This window comes from Gorilla gorilla, chromosome 2 (assembly GCF_029281585.2).
Source record: "Gorilla gorilla gorilla isolate KB3781 chromosome 2, NHGRI_mGorGor1-v2.1_pri, whole genome shotgun sequence".
NCBI lineage: Eukaryota > Metazoa > Chordata > Mammalia > Primates > Hominidae > Gorilla > Gorilla gorilla.
The window spans coordinates 178,068,419-178,087,038 of NC_086017.1; the positions used below are offsets into that span (position 1 = coordinate 178,068,419).

General features: G+C 34.5%; 1 long non-coding RNA gene across 1 annotated transcript; it reads right to left on the reverse strand.

Annotated features, from left to right (window-relative positions):
- Positions 1-5,596: 5,596 nt before the first annotated feature.
- Positions 5,597-18,042, reverse strand: LOC129532347 (uncharacterized). Its single transcript, XR_008678041.2, has 3 exons — positions 17,924-18,042; positions 16,070-16,543; positions 5,597-5,671 (listed from the first exon to the last, which is right to left on the reverse strand). It is a non-coding gene; the product is annotated as an uncharacterized lncRNA (long non-coding RNA).
- Between the last annotated feature and the right edge of the window lie 578 nt (positions 18,043-18,620).

The window sequence follows — 18,620 nt, forward strand, 5'->3', positions numbered from 1 at the left end:
TGGAGTTGTGTTTTTGTTTAGCGTCTTGGTTTTGTGTTCATTGGCCTCCAGCCAGGGGTGGCACTTTCAAGAGCACATCAGCTGTGGTCCTATAGGGAGGATGCAAACTTGCCCTAAGGACACCTGGTTAACTGTTCAATTTTCTCAGGCAGTGGGCAGGGCCACAGAGCTCCAAAGAGATTATGACCTTTCTCTTCCGCTACCATGGCTGGTAGAGAAAGACCACCAGGTGGGGGCAGGGATAGGTGTGTCGGAGCTCAGCCTCTCCTTGGTCAGGGCTTGCTGTGGTTGCTTTGGCAGATGGGGTGTGGTTCCCAGTCCAGTGGAATTATATTGCCAGGGGGATTATGGCTGCCTCTGCTGAGTCATACAAGTCACCAGGGAACTGAGGGGAAGCTGGCAGTCACAGGCTTCACCCTGCTTCCACTCAACTCACAGTCCTAAAGGCCAGTCTCACTCTCACCATGCCCCACAAACAGCAATGAGTCTATTTCCAGGCAGCCGGTGACCAGGGCTGAGAACTTGCCCCAGACCGTGAGTCTCCCCATTGAGAAAGCAAGCAGACTCATAGTATTATGGCCTCTCAGGGAGCTTGTAGTGGTGATCCAGTTCCTTCAAAGGGTCTGTGAATTCCCTCGGCTTTCCTCTTATCTTCCTGTGGTGGTTCTTGGAGCAAAAGTTTATGATACGAGTCTCCACACACTGCTCTGTCCAAGTGGGAGCTGCAAGCTAGTCCTGCCTCCTATCTGCCATCTTAATCCCATCCTCAATATACTTCCTAACACTGACTACAATTAATATTTCTGTTGTTTTACCACAATAACATGGCATTTCATCTGTTTTCATTTGCATTTTTTCAAATACAAGTAAAATAGAAAATTTCTCACTACTCTGTCAGGTGTTCCCAAGACCACCCTGTGTGACTCTTATTACTGTGTCAGGAGTCATTAAGTTGTGTTAGAAGGACTCAGAACTCAGAAAAGTTTTTAGATTCTCAATTACGGTTTATTACAACAAAAGAATACACATTGAAATCAGCAAAGTTAAAAGGTGTATAGGGTAGAGTCCAGGAGATACTAGGCCCAAGCTTCAGTTGTCTTCTTCTAGTAAAGTTGTGTGAACAGCATTTAATTCTTTTACCAATGATGTGTGTCAATACATATGGAATATTTCCTAACAGAGAAGCTCACTTGAGCTTTATTCTCCAGGGTTTTTTTGGTTTTTTTTTTTTTTTTTTTTTGCAAACTGCCCACATAGGCATGGAGCAATCACATGGTTGACTTTATTCTGTCTCCAACCCCTCCAGAAGTCAAACTGATGCATTATGACCCAAATACTCTCTCAAGTTTCATTGTTAGCATAAGTTATCTGCTATGGCCAAAGGAACTTAGACATATGAATACAGTCTTACCTGGAAGAATAGTCCAAAGACGTAGAGATTTTCTCCCAGGAGCCAATGAGGAGAGAACTTTTTTTCGAAATGTGTGGGATTTGAATATCCCAGACCTGTTGAGTTAACTCTTTCCTGAACAAGCCATCTCCCTGGTCCTGGACCTGACCAGATGACAAAACTTGATTTAGCTTTATCTTAAAATTGAAACATTTTTCTATAATTTATTAAAATACTCCTTAACCTAGTATTTTTTGCTGTATCTATCAACCAAAAAAAAACACTGAAAATATATAAACATAAAAAGTTAAGTGATTAAAACTGATAAAGTTTACAGTTGGAAAGTAACTGAACCTATAAATCTTATGCTTTTGCCTGCCTAAAAGCTGCCTATATTAATGAGCTTTGGGAATTTTTTATGCTTGAAAAAATGCCCCTCCAGTTGGCATGAATCTACGTTTTGATCTCCCCAACAAAGACGTGTGCCAGAGACCTCAGAACGCAAGCTGTGGACCAAAGCAGCTGTGGGCACTGGCAGCTAATGCAGTGGGAAGATTATGGAAATTCTGATCCAACAGGGTTCTTGCTCTGCCCAGCATGCACCTGGGGTATCCTAAACCCTGAGGAAATAGCAGTGCCAAGACCCATTAAGATCATGCAGCAGCTGGGGAATCAGGCCATCAGGCCAGTGACTTCCACTGGGGACCCCAGGCTGACGAGGTTTAGATGGTTATATAGGCCAGAGTCTGTGCAAGAGCACTCTACTAAGGGGAAAAGATGAGAATGAATTCTAGCCTGAATCCCACTTACCAAATCTGAAGTTCTGGCATATGGGGTGCTATGTATTTGGAGGAACGTTCATCTTTTTCTGATATTCATAAAGTTACTATGTGCTAATGATGGCACATCCCAGTAAATGTGGCATCTTCTTAGTCTTCTTCAAGTTAACTAGGAGAGTAAGATCATCTCCCTCTTCTTCATAGCATCATTGTTGAAGAGACCAGAGGTTGAAACCAAACTACACTTGTGAACTAGAAAGTAAACTAATGCTAAATTGATGCTAAAAGCAGTAGCAGAATTTTGGTATTTGCCCTCAGTGAAATCATCATTCCACGCAATACTTTTGAATATCTGCTAATGTCCTAATGCCCATGAGCACATTAAGAAAGGGCCAAAAAATTATCAGGATTCTGAGGAAATGTCACATTTACTGCCAAATTAACAAAGGTCTTAGTGTAAACATAAAGAAGTCAGTTTGTGTTGCAAAAGGTTTGGAATCTAATCTAATATTCATGAATTTATTGGTGGAGTTCTGTCAATGTGGGCTGAAATATTAACAATGTTCAAAAGTAGCAAATCATTTTGTGTATCCCTTTTGTTGTCTTTTAAAGTGGTCATTATATTGATATTAGATACTAATTTCTATAGATATGTAAAACTTTCTGATCATACTTATCCTGCCCCATGCACAATAATTATTTTTCCTTTTAGCAGCTTATTTCCACAAGGACTAAGTCTTGCATTTCATTTTGTTTTCTTCAAAGACAATTAAACTACTTCGAAACTCATGCTAGCAGGAATATTTTTGAAGCCCAATTATATTATAGTTATTTTAATTTTGGTGATCTTATGACATAAATTTATGATTTTGTGATATAGCATAAAGCATTTTCTGCATTATTTTACATTTTGAATGATTTCAATCGCATCACAGATTTTGTTAAACATTAAAATTAAATTTACCTATATTCTCATTTAATAATTATCAAGAAAAATTGTACGGTTCTGTAAGTAACTTATAACCTACTTAAAATATTTGAAGTGATTTACAAGTTACAGCAAATGCAAAGTAGAGTAATTACGGTGAAAATATAGAAAAAAATACTACAATGTGCCAAGGACTGTGCTGAGTGTTTTCCATTTTCTGTATTCTTTAATTCTCATAATAATATTGTGCTTTGAACATTATTATCTCCATTTTACAGAGTGGAAACTAGGGCTCAAGGAATTTAAACGATGCATTCAGGATCATGTGACCAGAATGTGCTGGAAACAAGGCCCACATGCAGTTCTCTAACTCTAATGCCTACTCCCTGAGCCACTGCATTATGCTGCCTCAGAAACCATCGTAAAACAGCATTTTTAAATCCCTTTACCCATAACATAGCATTTTTATATTCTTTTACTATGATTTGAAATTTTAAACTACAATTAGTTTCCTGATTAATGTAAAATAAAAATTAGCATTTCTCAAATCATAGTCCATAGGCCACCTACAACAAAATTGTCTAAAATCATAGTCCATAAGTCACCCACAACAAAATTATCTAAAATTATCAAAAGTCGAGCGACTAGGGTTCTACTGCAGAGGTACTAAATATATTTCTCCATTTCTTGTGGGAGAGTGGAGTTAGGGAGAAAGAATGTGGAGAGTAGGTATGTGACTTTTTAAAAAGCTTCTCCAGATGACTTTTTTAGATGCCAAATTCTGAGACACACTGTTTGTTTGTAAATGATAGTCTAACAGAGAACCCTGAAGAAATGCCACTGCCATGTATCTTTTCAATAAAATTCAGCGAGGACTGCATGCAACAACAGTACTTCTAATTTTGTCAGGTTCTATAATTGTGACTTTGACTTTACTGTGTAGTATCTATTTATTTCTTGCTAGTATGAGAGTAATGTCTAATCTTTTTACACTATTTCTCTTTTCTCTTAAAATGTTTTGTGAATAAATAGTTCCACTGAAATTCTTCAAGTTTATTTATGCTATCTCTGAAAATATTCACATTTATTTCTTATCTCTTTTCGTCAGAAGTAAATACTAGTCATGAATAATTCTGCATTTTAATTTTTTCATTTAGCCACTGACTTAATCTAAAATGGATTTTATATCACGTAGCCTTAAGAATCATCATTATTATTGAGATTATAGGCCTCCTTAAAAAAGAATTAAGTGAACACTAGTAAGCCATAATATTTCATTATTGTTAGCAGAGTATTAGTATAAATAACTGAATATCACAGGGTAAAGTAATAGGTAATATTTTTAGCTATATGTTTTCAAACACACACACATACATACACATATTTACACAGAAAGTCAAAGTCAAAATATTGGTTACAGAATCCTGATCAGATTTGTGTTGTATCACTGACTATGCAGAAACAGCCACTCAGCATCCAGCTTCACAACTTTCCCTACAGAAAAGCAAGCATCATGCCCCACCTGCTATTTTAATACCCATGGGGAAACACAATCTAATCAGGCTTAGGCAGCTTTGGCCAAGTTATCCAAAATGAGGGCATAACATTAATTCATAATTCAGTGAAGGTGTATCTGTAGGGGGCAGAGATAACACAATCCATTTACTTTGCTTTGTGATGATCCAGTTTGATATAATGCTAGAATTTGGATCTAAGAAAATTAAAAAGCAGTGAGTCCTTCTCCCCAGTTTCTCAAATATAAGATGCTTTAGGTAAACTGTTGATAAATTCCAGCTTACCTCAAATTCTGATTTAATTTTTCGAGTCTTTATGCTGTAGTATTTATATTTTCGAAACAGTGTGCATAGATATTAAATAGTGTAGACTATAGGTATATTGAGATAACTTAGTAGTCAGCCTGTTTGAGACTAGGCATGCTCAGAAAGTTGTATCTGAAGGTTTATTAAACCTGGTGAGGTTAATGATAATGTAATAATAGAACCACAAACATAAATTCAAAAAGGTTAGCATTTCTGAATCTTTATACTTGATTTCATAGCTTGATACATTGCTGTACATTTACTCTGATCTGTGTCCAAGAATACCTTCAGTGTTCAAAGAAATATTATTATTTTCCACTGTTAAATTATTTAACAGTTCAAAGAAATATTATTATTTTCCACATTTCTTCCTGGAGAAAGCCTCCAAGGAGGAGAGAAACAACCTGAGTAATATGAAGAGGTTCCAAAATAAGAGCTTAGCAAACTGGAGTTCAAAGACTTTACTGTGGCTTCTCCTATAACACAGAGTTCAAAGTAGCCATATGTGGGATTTAGGAACATAATTTTTTGACTATGTTCCTCCTCCTTGAATCTTTCTTCCTCTAGTATAGCATGGCTACATCCTCTCTCCTATGTGACGATTTTCTCCTGTCTTTCAAATCTAGTACTGGGATGTCTTTGATCATCTCAAGTGTGATGTAGTATCACTTACCCTTTCTGTGCTGCAGTCTGTTTATTGGGTTTACTCTTCTTAGTATCTCTTGTCTTGTCCTCCAAATTCCACCTTTTTTGTCTGAAACAAATCTCACATTAAGCTCTTTGTTCAAGGCAACTGGCAGATTTTACAAAACCTAAAGTTCATGCAATTAGCAAAGAAACAGTAGACTATGCAGGGTAAATGTGGACTACTCCTAATATGAGAAGGTCTAAGAACCCTGTAGGTCATTATCAAACTGCCAGGTTTCAACAAAATAATCAATAATTGCCAAATAAAAACACATTGAACCAAAAATGCGAGTGAGAGGGAAGCAGATTAGAGATCCCTGTCTTTAAAGTAATAAACATTAGAGAGAATTAACTGATTTATGAACTATTAACATCTTTCATTCATTTAAATACTGTTAAGTAAGAACTTGGTGAAGGGTGACAGAAAAAATGTGGGTCTTGTAGATTGGTTAATTTGCTTGTTTAAAACTTCAGTGTATCCAAGAAAATCAGTTTGACTTTAACAAAGGTGAAAAAGTATCAGAAGATACTCTTCAGCTAAACAGTAGCAATTAAGAAACTTTCTTCACAGGAAGTGAAACAAAAAAGAATCATTAGTTTTGGATATAGTGTTTCTATTTTTATGAGATTAATGGATACCCAGTTTATTTTCTTGTCTTAAAATTTCTTTTGAAAATGAGCTAAAAATCAACCCAATTATTTTTGACAGTCCTGATATAAGAACAAATACACAGAGTTGTTTGATCTTGGTTTCTAGGGAGCTGGGATCAAAATCGTACCCACCCCTTAGCAAACCATATTCCTTCTTGGACAAATCAATAAACTTATGTCATTGTTTGTGAAAGAGGAAAGAAGATAATATGTTTTAATTTAATGGGAAGGGATATAGCATAATATCTGTATATAATTGGAAGCTCAGTAAATAGCTTTTGAAACTGGTCATATAATCTGTTGAGGCATTCCCTTCAAGTCCTAGCTTGGTTTTACATGGAATAGAACAAAAATATTTCTTTTATTTTAAATAATCTTGCCATATTATTCTTCACCTTGAGTAAGCATCTAAAGAGATTGAAGAACCACCGCAGATGATGTCTGACAATAAGTTACATTATGGATCACGCTATGGATACAGTAGGATAATTTTTAATTTACAGAGATTATATAAACAGTAATGTCTTTGTTTCATTAAATAATTCTGATAAAGCTGCATAGATCTAAATATGAGGGTATTATCTCAGTTGTGATTGTCAATAGTTTTATTATTACCTCTTTCTTTTCTCCACAAATTAGAAAAACCTCAAGAATAGTGCACAAAAGTGCAGATGCCACACTGTGTTTAAACCTTGGCCCTGCTGCATAATTGCTGTGGGACTTTTTGCCTTCACCAACTTCTCTGTGTTTTCACAGATAATGATAGTGATATTATTCCTCAAAAGACTGATGAAATGATTTAACTTTACTAATGATTAACACATATTCAAAAACATTCCTGGCCTGGCATATTAGCACAGAAATATTAGATATGTAAATTGAGCATTATTACATTTCACAGTCAATATTTGTTTCAGTTAACCATTTTAAAAAATATCTTCAAACTCTACCTTCTTTCACCTCTGATCTTCGATTTGGGATAATTTCCCTTAAAGACTTTCAAATCTTAAAATAGAATATATTACGGGTAAACTCTCTGGGTTTATTTTTTTGGCTAAAAACTATCTTTACTTTACCTTCCTTTATAATATGCAATGCTTCTGGATGCAGAACTAAAGTTTATATTTTCTGACAACATAAATGATATTATCCTAAGGTCTCAGGGCTTCTATTTTTACTGTTAAGAAGTTCATTGTCAATCTAATTGCTTTACTTTGGAGATTCTCTCTTTTTATCTTCTCCACCCACCCCTATTATACACATACAATCACTTTGTCTTTCTTAAATTCTTTTAATTTTTAGGTTTCAGTACCATAAATCTAGGTGTGAATTATGTAACTAACCTACTTTGATGTTTACTCTGCTTGGAGCCCAGTGAGTTTCCAAGGTTTGAAGATCAATGGCTTTTACCAACTCTTGAAAATCAATAGCCATGGTCTCTTCAAGTCCTGAACTCTCATTTTTTTTTTTTTCGTTTTGTTTTCTCTTGCTAGAAAGTTTGGTAGTTTTTGTTTTCCAAGTATCTTAGCTTTTTTAAATATTTTCTATTTTTTAGTTATTTAAACTTTAGTCAGAATAATTTCTTTAGACATTTCTTCCACATCACTATTTTTCTATTGCACTATATATAATCTGCCACCTAACCTTTTTAAGTTATAAATTCTTACTAGTGAAGAAAGTAGTTTTTAATGAACACATAATAATTGTACATATTTATGAGGCACAATGTAATGCTTCAATATGTGTGCATATTTTGCAATGATCAAATTAGAATAATCAGCATATCCATCATCTTAAAGAGTTATAATTTCTTTGTGATTAGAACACACAAAACCCACTTTTTTAGCTATTTTTTATATATCATACCTAATTTTTGGTTGTAGTTACACTACTGTGCCATAGGACACTAGAAATTATTTTTCCTTTCTGATTGTAACTTTGTATCCATTGATCATCCTCTTTTCATCTTCGTCTCCCTCCTACTTTCCCCAGTCTCTGATAACCACTGATTTATTCACCACTTCTATGAGACAATTTTTTTTAGATTTCACATAAGAATGAGAACATACTCCGCTTGTGTTTCTGTGTCTGGCTTATCTCACTTAACATCCTCAAGATTCATCGATGTTATTGCAAATGACAGGATTACATTCTTCCTCATGGCTAAATAGAATTCCATTTTGTGTATATATATCACATTTTATTTATCCATTTAACCATTGTTGAATATGTAGATTGATTCCATAACTTTCTCTGTGAATTGGGCTGCAATAAACATGGGAGTGAAAATATCTCTTTGACATACTCATTTCATTTCCTTCAGATACATACTCAGCAGTGGAATTGTTAAATCATATGACAGTTCTATTTTTAATTTTTCAGAAAACTTTATACTGTTTTCCATCATGGCTGTACTAACGTACAGTCCCACCAACAGTGATAATGATCTCCTTTCCTCTACATCTTCACCCAAACTTGTTACCTTTTGTCTTTTTGATAATAGCTATTCTAAGTGGAGTCAGGTGATATCTCATTGTGGTTTTGATTTGTATTACTGTTATGATTAGTGATCTTGAGCACTTTTTCATAAAGGTCTTTAGTCTGTGTTTTAAGCACATTACTTTTTGTTGTTGATTTGTTTGCACTCCTTATATATTACAGATATTAAAATTTTTTCAAATGTATATAGCATATAAATGTTTCATCTATTCTGTAGATCACCTCTTCACTCTGTTGATTGTTTTCTTCTTTGTGCAGAAGTTTTTCAGTTCGATGTAATCTCATTTGTCTGTTACTGCTTTTGTTGCCTATATTTTTGAGGTCTTATCCAAAAGATCTTGGCCAGTCCGATGTTATAAAGCATTTTCCTTATGTTTTCTTCTAGTAGGTTCATAGCTTTGGGTTTTACATTTAAGCTTTTAATTCATTTTGGGTTGATTTTTGTATCTGGTAAAAGATAGGGGTACAGTTTCATTTTTCCACTTGTGGATATACAGTTAACCTAGGACCATTTATTAAAGAGACTATTCTTTCCCCAGTGTGTGTTCTTAGAACCTTTTTTGAAATCAGTTGGCCACTATTGTGTAGACTTATTTCTGGGCTCTCTCTTGTGTTCCATTAGTGTCTGCTTTTATGCCAATACAAGGTTGTTTTTGGTTATTACAGATTTGTAGTATGTTCTGAAGTCAGGTAATGTGATGTCTCCAGTTTTTTTTTTATTATTTTTCAAAATGTCTTTGACTATTTGGGTGTTTTGTTATTCTATATAAATTTTAGAATATTTGTTCTATTTCTGGGGAAAATGTCATTGGTATTTTAATAGAGAATGCATTGAATCTTTAGACTAATTCAGGTACTATGAACATTTGTAGAATATTAAAGCTTCTAATCCATGAACATGGGATATATTTTCATTTATTGTTTCCTCTTCAATGTATTTCATCAATGATTTATTGTTTTAGTGTAGAGATCTTTCACCTCCTTCGTTAAATTTATTTTTGAGCATGTTATATATTTTTGTAGGTATTGTAAATTAGATTGTTTATTTGATTTCCTTTTCAGATATTTTACTATTACCATATAAAACCACTGTGGTTTTTCTATGCTGATTTCGTATTCTGCATCTTTATTGGATTCATATGTCATTTTTAACAGAGTTCCGGTGATTTTTTTCCTTCTATATATAGACCATGTCATCTGCAAATAGAAACAATTTGAGTTCCTCCTTTCCAATTCGGATGCCTTTTATTTTTTTCTCTTGCCTAATTTCTCTGGCCAGAACTTCCAGAGCTTTGTTGAACACAAGTGAGAAAATGGGGCATCATTAAATTGTTTCAGTTCCTAGAAAAAAAAAAAAAGGTTTTAACTTTTTTCTTTTTCCTCAGGACATTAGATGTGGTACTTGTTTTGTGTTGCCTATACGGTGTTGAAGTACATACCTTCTATACCTAATTTGTTGAGAGTTTTCATTAGAATAAATGTTAGGTGTTTGGTAGAATTTATTGGTGAAGCCATCAAGTCCTATGCTTTTCTTTTGATGGGAGTTGTTCTTCATCTATAGTACTTATTCAACTTTCCCATTTTTGATGATTTAGGCTTTCTATTTCTTCACAAGTCATTTTTGGTAGGTTGGATATGTCCAGGAATTTATCCATTTCTTCAAGATTATCCAATTTTTTTCACATATAATTTTTCATAATAGTCTTTAATGATCCTTTGTGTTTCTGTGGTATTGGCTGTATTGTCTCCCTTTTCATTTTTTATTTTACTTTTTTGAGTTTTCTCTCTCTTTTTGGCTAGTCTAGCTTAAGATTTGTCAATTTTGTTTACTTTTATAAAATAAAATTTATTGATATTTTACATTTTGTTATTTTGTTATGCTCTTATATTTATATTCCTTCTACTATTTTTGATTTCAGTTTGATCTCATTTTTCTGGTTCCTTGACATGCAGTGTTGGGTTGTTTATTAGAGACCTTTCTACTTTCTTGATGTAGGTGTTTATTGCTATAAACTTTCCTCTTAGAACTTCTTTGCTGCATTCAAAAAGTTTTGTTCTGCTGTGTTTCAAATTTTTTTTAATTTCTCAGCAAATATTTAAGTTTCTCTTAATTTCTTCTTGACCCATTAGCTATTTAGGAGCACGTTGTTTAGTTTTCAGGTATTTGAAAGTTTCCAAAGTTCCTCTTCTTATTGATTTCTAGTTTTATACCATTGTAATCATAAAATGTACTTGATATGATTTCTGGGTTTTTAAATTCATGAAGATTTGTTTTTTTGTCACAATAAGTAATTTGTCCTAGAAAATGTACAATATGCAGTTGAAAAGAATATGTATTCTTCAGTTGCTGGATAAGATATTCTGTAAATGTTTGGTAAGTCCTTTTGCTCTAGAGTGTAGTGTATATTCAATATTTCTTTGTTGCTTTTCTTTATGGGTAATCCATTGTTGAAAATTGAGGTGTTGAAGTCCCCTACTGTTTTTGTAAAGTCTCTCTCTCCTTTTATACTTAATAATACCTTCTGTATGTATTTGGATGCTTTCCTAGGGACATATACATTCATAATTGTTATATCCTCATGGTGAATTGGATATTTATTATTATATAATGACCTTTTTGTCACTTTTTACAGTTTTTGGCACAAAGTTTATTTTATCTGGTGTAAGTATAGCTACTCCTGATTGCTTTTGGTTTTCATTTTCATGGAATATCTTTCTTAAACCCTTCATTTCTTATCTATGTACATCTTTACAGGTGAAGTGAATCTCTTGTAGGCAACAAATATTTAAGTCTTTTTTAAAAATTCATTTAGCCACTCTGTTTGTTTAGTCTATTTACATTCAAGGTTATTATTGATAGGTAAGGGCTTATTCCTGCCACTTTGTTAATTGACTTTCTGGTTGTTTTGTAGATCCTTTGTTTGTTTCTTCCTCTCTTGTTGTTTAGCTTTGTGGTGTGATGCTTTTCTGTGGTGCTAAGCTTTGTTTTATTTGTTTTCATCTTTGGGTACTTGTTGAAGCTCCTTTTATTGTGGTTTTTATGGAAATAACATTAAAATTTTGTAGTTATAATAGACTAAGCTAATAACTTTAATCAAACAAAAATATTCTCAAGTTTTACCCTTCCTCTCACAATTTAAATTATATTGATTTAATTGACATCTTCATATATTGTGCATTCCTCACCAACTAATTATAGCTGTAGTTGTTTCTTACCATTTTTACTTTTAACTATTACACTAGAGATTTGAAAGTTTTACTTAGCACCATTACAGTATTGAAATATTCACAGTTTGATTACAAGTTTACCCTTACAAGTGAGTTTTATACCTTCATCTGTTTTAATGATTGTAATTACTATTAGATTGCTTTCAGTAGTAGCACTCCCTTAAGCATTTCTTCCGAGGCCAGTCTAGTGGTGATGAATTTCCTTAGCTTTTACTTGGAAAATATTTTATTCCTCCTTCAATTCTGAAGAATAGTATTGTTGGATATAGAATTTTTGTTATTGAGTTTTTCTTTTTTTTTTTCTTTTTCTCTTATCACTTTGAATTTATCACCCTATTCTTTCCTGACAGTTTGGTTATAACATGCCTAAAAGAGGACCTTTTAGCATTGAGTCTATTTGGGGACATTTGAGTTTCCTGAATCTGAATATCTGTCTGTCTCTTAAGATTTGGCATTTTAAAATTTTTATTTATTTATTTATTTATTTATTTATTTATTTATTTTTGAGACAGAGTCTTGCTGTGTCACCAGGCTGGAGTGCAGTGATGCAATCTCGGCTCACTGCAACCTCCGACTCCCTGATTCAAGCGATTCTCCTGCCTCAGCCTCTGGAGTAGCTTGGATTACAGATATGCACCGCCACACTTAGCTAATTTTTGTATTTTTAATAGAGATGGGGTTTCACCGTGTTAGCCAGGATGGTCTCAATCTCTTGACTTCATGATCTGCCCACCTTGTCCTCCCAAAGTGCTGGGATTACAGGCATAAGCCACCACACTCAGCCACATTTTTTGTTATTATTTTGACAGATAGGTTTTCTGTGCCTTCATCTTCAGTCTCTCCTCCCTTTGGGGTTCCCACAATGTTATGATTTTGTGTGTGTGTATGTGCAATGGCATCCCATAAGTCCCATAAACCTCTTTCAATTTTTTTATTATTATTTAGTTTTTTCCTTCTGACTGGGTTATCTCAAAATACCTACCTTCAGGTTTAAATATATATATTTTTGTATTCTGCTCATTCTAGTCTGTTGTTAAAACCCTCAATGTTATTTCTATTTAATTTGCTGAATTCTCCAGTTCCAAGATTTCTGTTTTGGTTTGTTTTTGTAATATCTACCTTTTCATTGAATTTCTCATTCAGCATAAATTGTTTTTCTGACTTTATTGAATTATATATTTGTTTTCTGTTATATCATATGGAATTTTCTTAAGATCATTATTTTGAATTTATTTTCAGGCATCTTATACATTTTCTTTTCTTTGGGGTCTGTTACTGGATAATTATTAAGTTCCTTTGGAGGTGTCATGTTTCTTTGCTTTTTCATGTTTCTTGTGTCTCTTTATAGATATCTGTGCATCTGGTGGAAGAGTCACTTCTTCTAATTTTATGAAGTAGCTTTCATAGGAAAAGGCTCATTCCTGTAGATGGGTTCCAGGATGTTAGTTGGGTGAAGTGGATTGGGCTTTGGTTCTGGATGGATGTAGTAGTGTAGTCTCTGTGCAGTTTCTTCAGCTGTAATCCATATCAGCAATTTCTCAGAGTGTTTAAGTAGATGAGGCTGCATGAGTTTGTGGCAGTAGTGCTGCTGCTTTGTCAGGAACAAGCTTGTTGGGCTGACTCTCAGGTTGGTAGCACATTTCTGCACATGGTAAGTCAGCAGGTTCATGGACTCGCTTGGCTAGAGTGAGGTTGTTGGGTTTTTTTTTTCAGGTCAGTAGCATAAACACAGGCTGTCAGCAGGTCTGGCTCACTGGGACTGAGTTCACCACAATGTTTTGCTGGTTGAGATCATGGACACACAATGAGTGGTTCAGTGGCTCAAGGATGGGCCTGCTAGGTGTAAGTCCACCAGGCTGTTTCTCTTGCTGGGGATGCTGGGCGGGCTTGCTGGGGGAGTTTCTACCAGGTTATTTCTCCCTCCAGGGACATGAGTATGCTGTGGTTCAGCTAGCTTGCGGGTGAACTCACTGGGAAAGTTCTGTCAGGCTATTTCTCAGGCCAGGGACATAGGCATATGGCATTGTGCTTAGGAGCTATGCAAGTCACAGCTGTTTTGGGGCTCAGGCTCCAAGCGGCTAGTGTCATGCCTTGTGGCCACCTGTGTGTGTAAGATAAAATGAAGGTGGAGTTTAAAGATGGACAGAGGCAGTGGCTACTGGCCCACAGAGCAGAGTGTGCTCCAGCAGCAACTCTGGTTTCAAGATGGTGCCGTGCTGTATTAGCTTGCATCGTAAGAGTGGAGAGTGCACAGCATGAGCTCCTACCCTGGAGCAATGCCACCATGTGAATTCCAGGCAGTTCCCCAAACTGCATTTAGGGACTTTAAGGGCCGCATAATTCTCCTGTAGCAAGAACTGCCAAGTGCCTACAGTGGTAATTGAGGATATTGGGGGCCTCCTGCCTACTTTTTTCCTGCAAAGGAAAGTCCTTTCAGGCTCCAGGTTGATCCTGGCAAGGGAGATAGTGGAGGAGAGTCAGGGTGCTTTGCTCTTCTCTCTATGCTGTCATTCTGGGTTTGTGTGCTCCACAGGTTTTACTACTCATTTGCTGCACTCCAGCTCTCTCCTTCAAACTCTCTACTCAAACTTGTCTATTTGTTGCTTTGGTTCTTTTCATTTCTTAGCAGGTCACCTGCAGATACTTCCATCCTCCTTATTTAGGTCCAAAGTAAATATAAAAATTCATTTTCTAATAATTTTTTTCAATGAGGTTTTAAAATCCTGTAGGTACTCTTAATTCAGAAAAAAAAATCCCTAGGTTGATCAGATTGTAATTTCAAATTATTATGGATAATATTCATCTATTCAGCACCTTCTGTTATATATTAAATAGTTAAATGATGAGGTCTACATTTTAATGTAGGGACTTTTTACTATACTTCACCTTTGATGAGTCCTAGAGTTTATAATCTGTTATCCATGAAGCCATCAGAGTGGATCCCGAGAAGTGAAGTGGATCTCTAGTACAGGACAATGAAGTTGAACTCAGAAAATGGAAGAAGATTCCAGGAAAAAAAGTAGATTTTGGAGATCACTTTCCTCATTTTCATTCACTTACCTACTTTCCCAACAAATGTGTCTCTGCAGATTCCTTATTACCATACCAGTTCAGCAATGCCTTTTTATGTTTCACTTAACACATTTATTTCTTCTCATTGGGGAAGATCATTCCCGGTATCTAGTCAGCCATATTGAAAAAGACATTCGCTGATATTTATTTATTTATAAGAAAAATGTCACTTGAAACTCTCCTTCATCCCAGGATTTCTGTCTAAAAACTGTTTCTGTCCTACCTTAGAATGTAGTTCTAAAGGTTAAAAGTGTAGTTTTATTTTGGAGTGGCCAACTTAATTGAGATGGCCAGGGAGATCTCTGAAGAACTAAGAAAGGGCAAAATCATTTTATTATTTATGTTAGTGGAGGCATGTATAGACTATTCTCCCAACTATTTCCTATTTATATTTCTGCCTCCTCATCCGTATAAAATAAAAATCATAAAATTAAAATTTAAAAGAAATAATTAAATGATGTACAAGTTACCACCATGAACTGAGGTAAAAAGGCTAGAGTTTATTAGGATAAACACAAATAAATAAAACTGATACTTCGGCATTGTTTGGGAAGGGAGCTGGTTGTGATTTCACAAAAAATCAAGGCTAGTATTTCTAAGGCTGCATGAACAGGAAGACATAAACTCAAACTTTGGTGAAAAAAAAATTCTTTAAGTCTTGGTACCTAAAGAAACTTTAATCAGTATATGTTGGTTCAATTGGATTTTGAGCATGATTAAAAAACAGACACTCTGGGCCCTATTCATATTCCAGAGCTCATTGTGTTTTCCATTTGATTTACTCTGATGAGAGACTATGCTTGGCCAGCTGCAAGCAGCATGTTAAGAATTATTTTCAACTTAGTTGATAAGGTACATTTTGGGGGTGGGGAAAAGAGATACTTAGGCTGAGCTTACATGAGATTTATCACCTGCTAAGCTCCACGGTATAAAAGAACACCCTGAGCAAAACACTGACTTTTTTTTTCTTCACCAATTTTATGCCTATCATCCCTCACAAACATTTAAAACTCACCTCATTCAAGTAATCCTATATTTGGTCTTTTTTTTTTTTTCTAGATTCACTGTAGAAAAATAGAGTATTATTCAGTTTTCTTTTCTTTTTCTTTTCTTTTCTTTTTTTTCCCCTGAGATGGAGTCTTTCTCTGTCTCCCAGGCTGGAGTGCAGTGGCGTGACCTCGGATCACTGCAACCTCTGCCTCCCGGGTTGAAGCAATTCTCCTGCCTCAGCCACTTGAGTAGCTGGGATTACAGGCACCTGCAACCACACCTGGCTAATTCTTGTATTCTTAGTTGAAACAGGATTTCTCCATGTTGACCAGGCTGGTCTCGAACTCTTGACCTCAGGTGATCCGCCCGCCTTGGCCTCCCAAATTGTTGGGATTACAGGTCTGAGCCACCACGCCCAGCCCTATTCAGTTTCCAGTCATGTCTTCTCAGACAGTCTTCATATGTTTATGGTCTTACCTCTAACTTGACTTTAACTTTTCTGAAAATAGACAAAAAATAATTATGCGTGTCTTGTCTATCCATTTATGATATCTGATATCATGCATTCCATAAATTTTGTTGACCAATAACATAAATATGAATCAAATTCATATCTTGTTTTTATTACATCAATGTTTAAATGTCCATATAAAACTTTAAAAATTAACATAATGTAGATAATTAAGGTTGGAAAGTGCATCTTCCAAAGCACGTTATACTTTCCAAGTAAACCCTTAGACATGTAAATTCTAATTAAAATGAGAAAAAACTGTTTCTTCAAGGCTTTGAAATTTTTAATTAATCTTTGTATTTAAAAACTATTAATAATCACTTTATGCAATTATTTTTAACAGTATTTTCAAATTAGGCAATTAAAATAATTTAATGAACCAATTTAAATTATGTTTAGCATAAGTGGTCTGAAGTAATGTCTAAAACAATGTTATTATGCATAGTGATAAAATTAATAATCATAAATATTTCTAAAATCTGTTATATTATGTGTGGGAAATTATAAACAGACCTGGAGCAAAGGCTGTGGGATATAGAGGGATGATAAAGCTAGACAGATGGGGCAGTTGATTGATGAAGATCTATGCATGCAATGAATTCCTAAGATGTTTCAGCAGCTTGTGTTCATTGATGGCCTCTTATATGTTAGAAATTTTACTAATGTAAATATGCAAGAGATGTAGGCTTAAATATTAAGAAAGGGAATATCTTGGTCCACAGGCTGCTACAACAAACTACTATAAGCTGAGTATCTTATAAATAACAAAATTTACTTATCATAGTTTTCGAGGCTGAGAAATCCAAAAATAAGGCAAATTTGGTATCAAGTGGGTACCTGTTTTCTTGTTCATAGGTGGTACCTTCTCACTGTGTCCTCATATGATGCAAGGAGCTAGCTAGATCTCTGCAGTCTCTTTTATAAGAGCTCTAATCCCATTCATGAGGACTTTGCCCTCATGACAGGACCTCCCAAAAGCCCCTACTTCCTAATAACATCACTTTAGTGGTTAGGATTGTAACATATTAATTTGGGGAGCCTTAATATTTATACCACAGCATGAAATGACTTAATTAGTTTTAAAATATTTATCTAGAAACCATTTTAAGAATTATTTAAAGGCAATTGTAGAATAAAGATTGACATTAGATAAAACTAATTAGCCTATTATAATATTTTTATTTAAAGGATAAATTAGTCAGTAGCTGATAGAATTGTATAAGTGCCTTAGGTTTAAAAAGCATTCCAGAAATAGAATGGATAGTGCTGGTTGACTGATTTCAGATGGGCAAAATGATTTAGACTAAGATTGATTTCTTAGTGCTAACAGCAAGAATTATGACACAATAACATATTTTTTCAACCTACCAAAAAGAAGTTGACAAGCTTCCAATACATAAAAGGAGTAGACTGTTGATGAGTTGTGATAGATTTGAAGTTTTCTATTTTTTATCAATGAATAAAATTCTATTTTTCAAGTAAAACCTAGTGGGTAAAATAAATAGATAAAACAGTATTTTATTAAAATAATTTTCTTATATGCATTCAAATTTGCTTAAAAAACAATTAAGAATTTACATTTTTTATTAAGAAACCTGTCAAATACTAAAATGAAAATTCATTAGCTATAATTGAGAGATGACCAGATACCATAAAGCAAAGTATCAGCAAACTTAAATGTTGGCCAATAGTATTTACGCAAGTCAAAATTAAAAACAAAAAATAAATAATAAAAAAAGCAGATCCTGGATTACCTCTGGGATTGTATTAAGCTTCCTGATATATGTATAATTGGAGTCCTAGAAGAAAATGAAAATAAGAAAAGGGCAGTCAAAATACAAACAATACAGTAGTCAAAGTTTTTCATACTGTAAATAGATAGATAGTATTCGCAGATTTTGGAAACTCAGCAGAATACAAGCAAGATAAATAGAGAGGAAACCATTCCTAAGAGAAGAGAAAAGCCAAACTGCTAAACCATAAAGCTATGGAGACAATGTTAAAATTAGCCAGAGAAAAAAGATACATAATACACAGGAAAACAGCTATAGAGGGTAGAACTGAA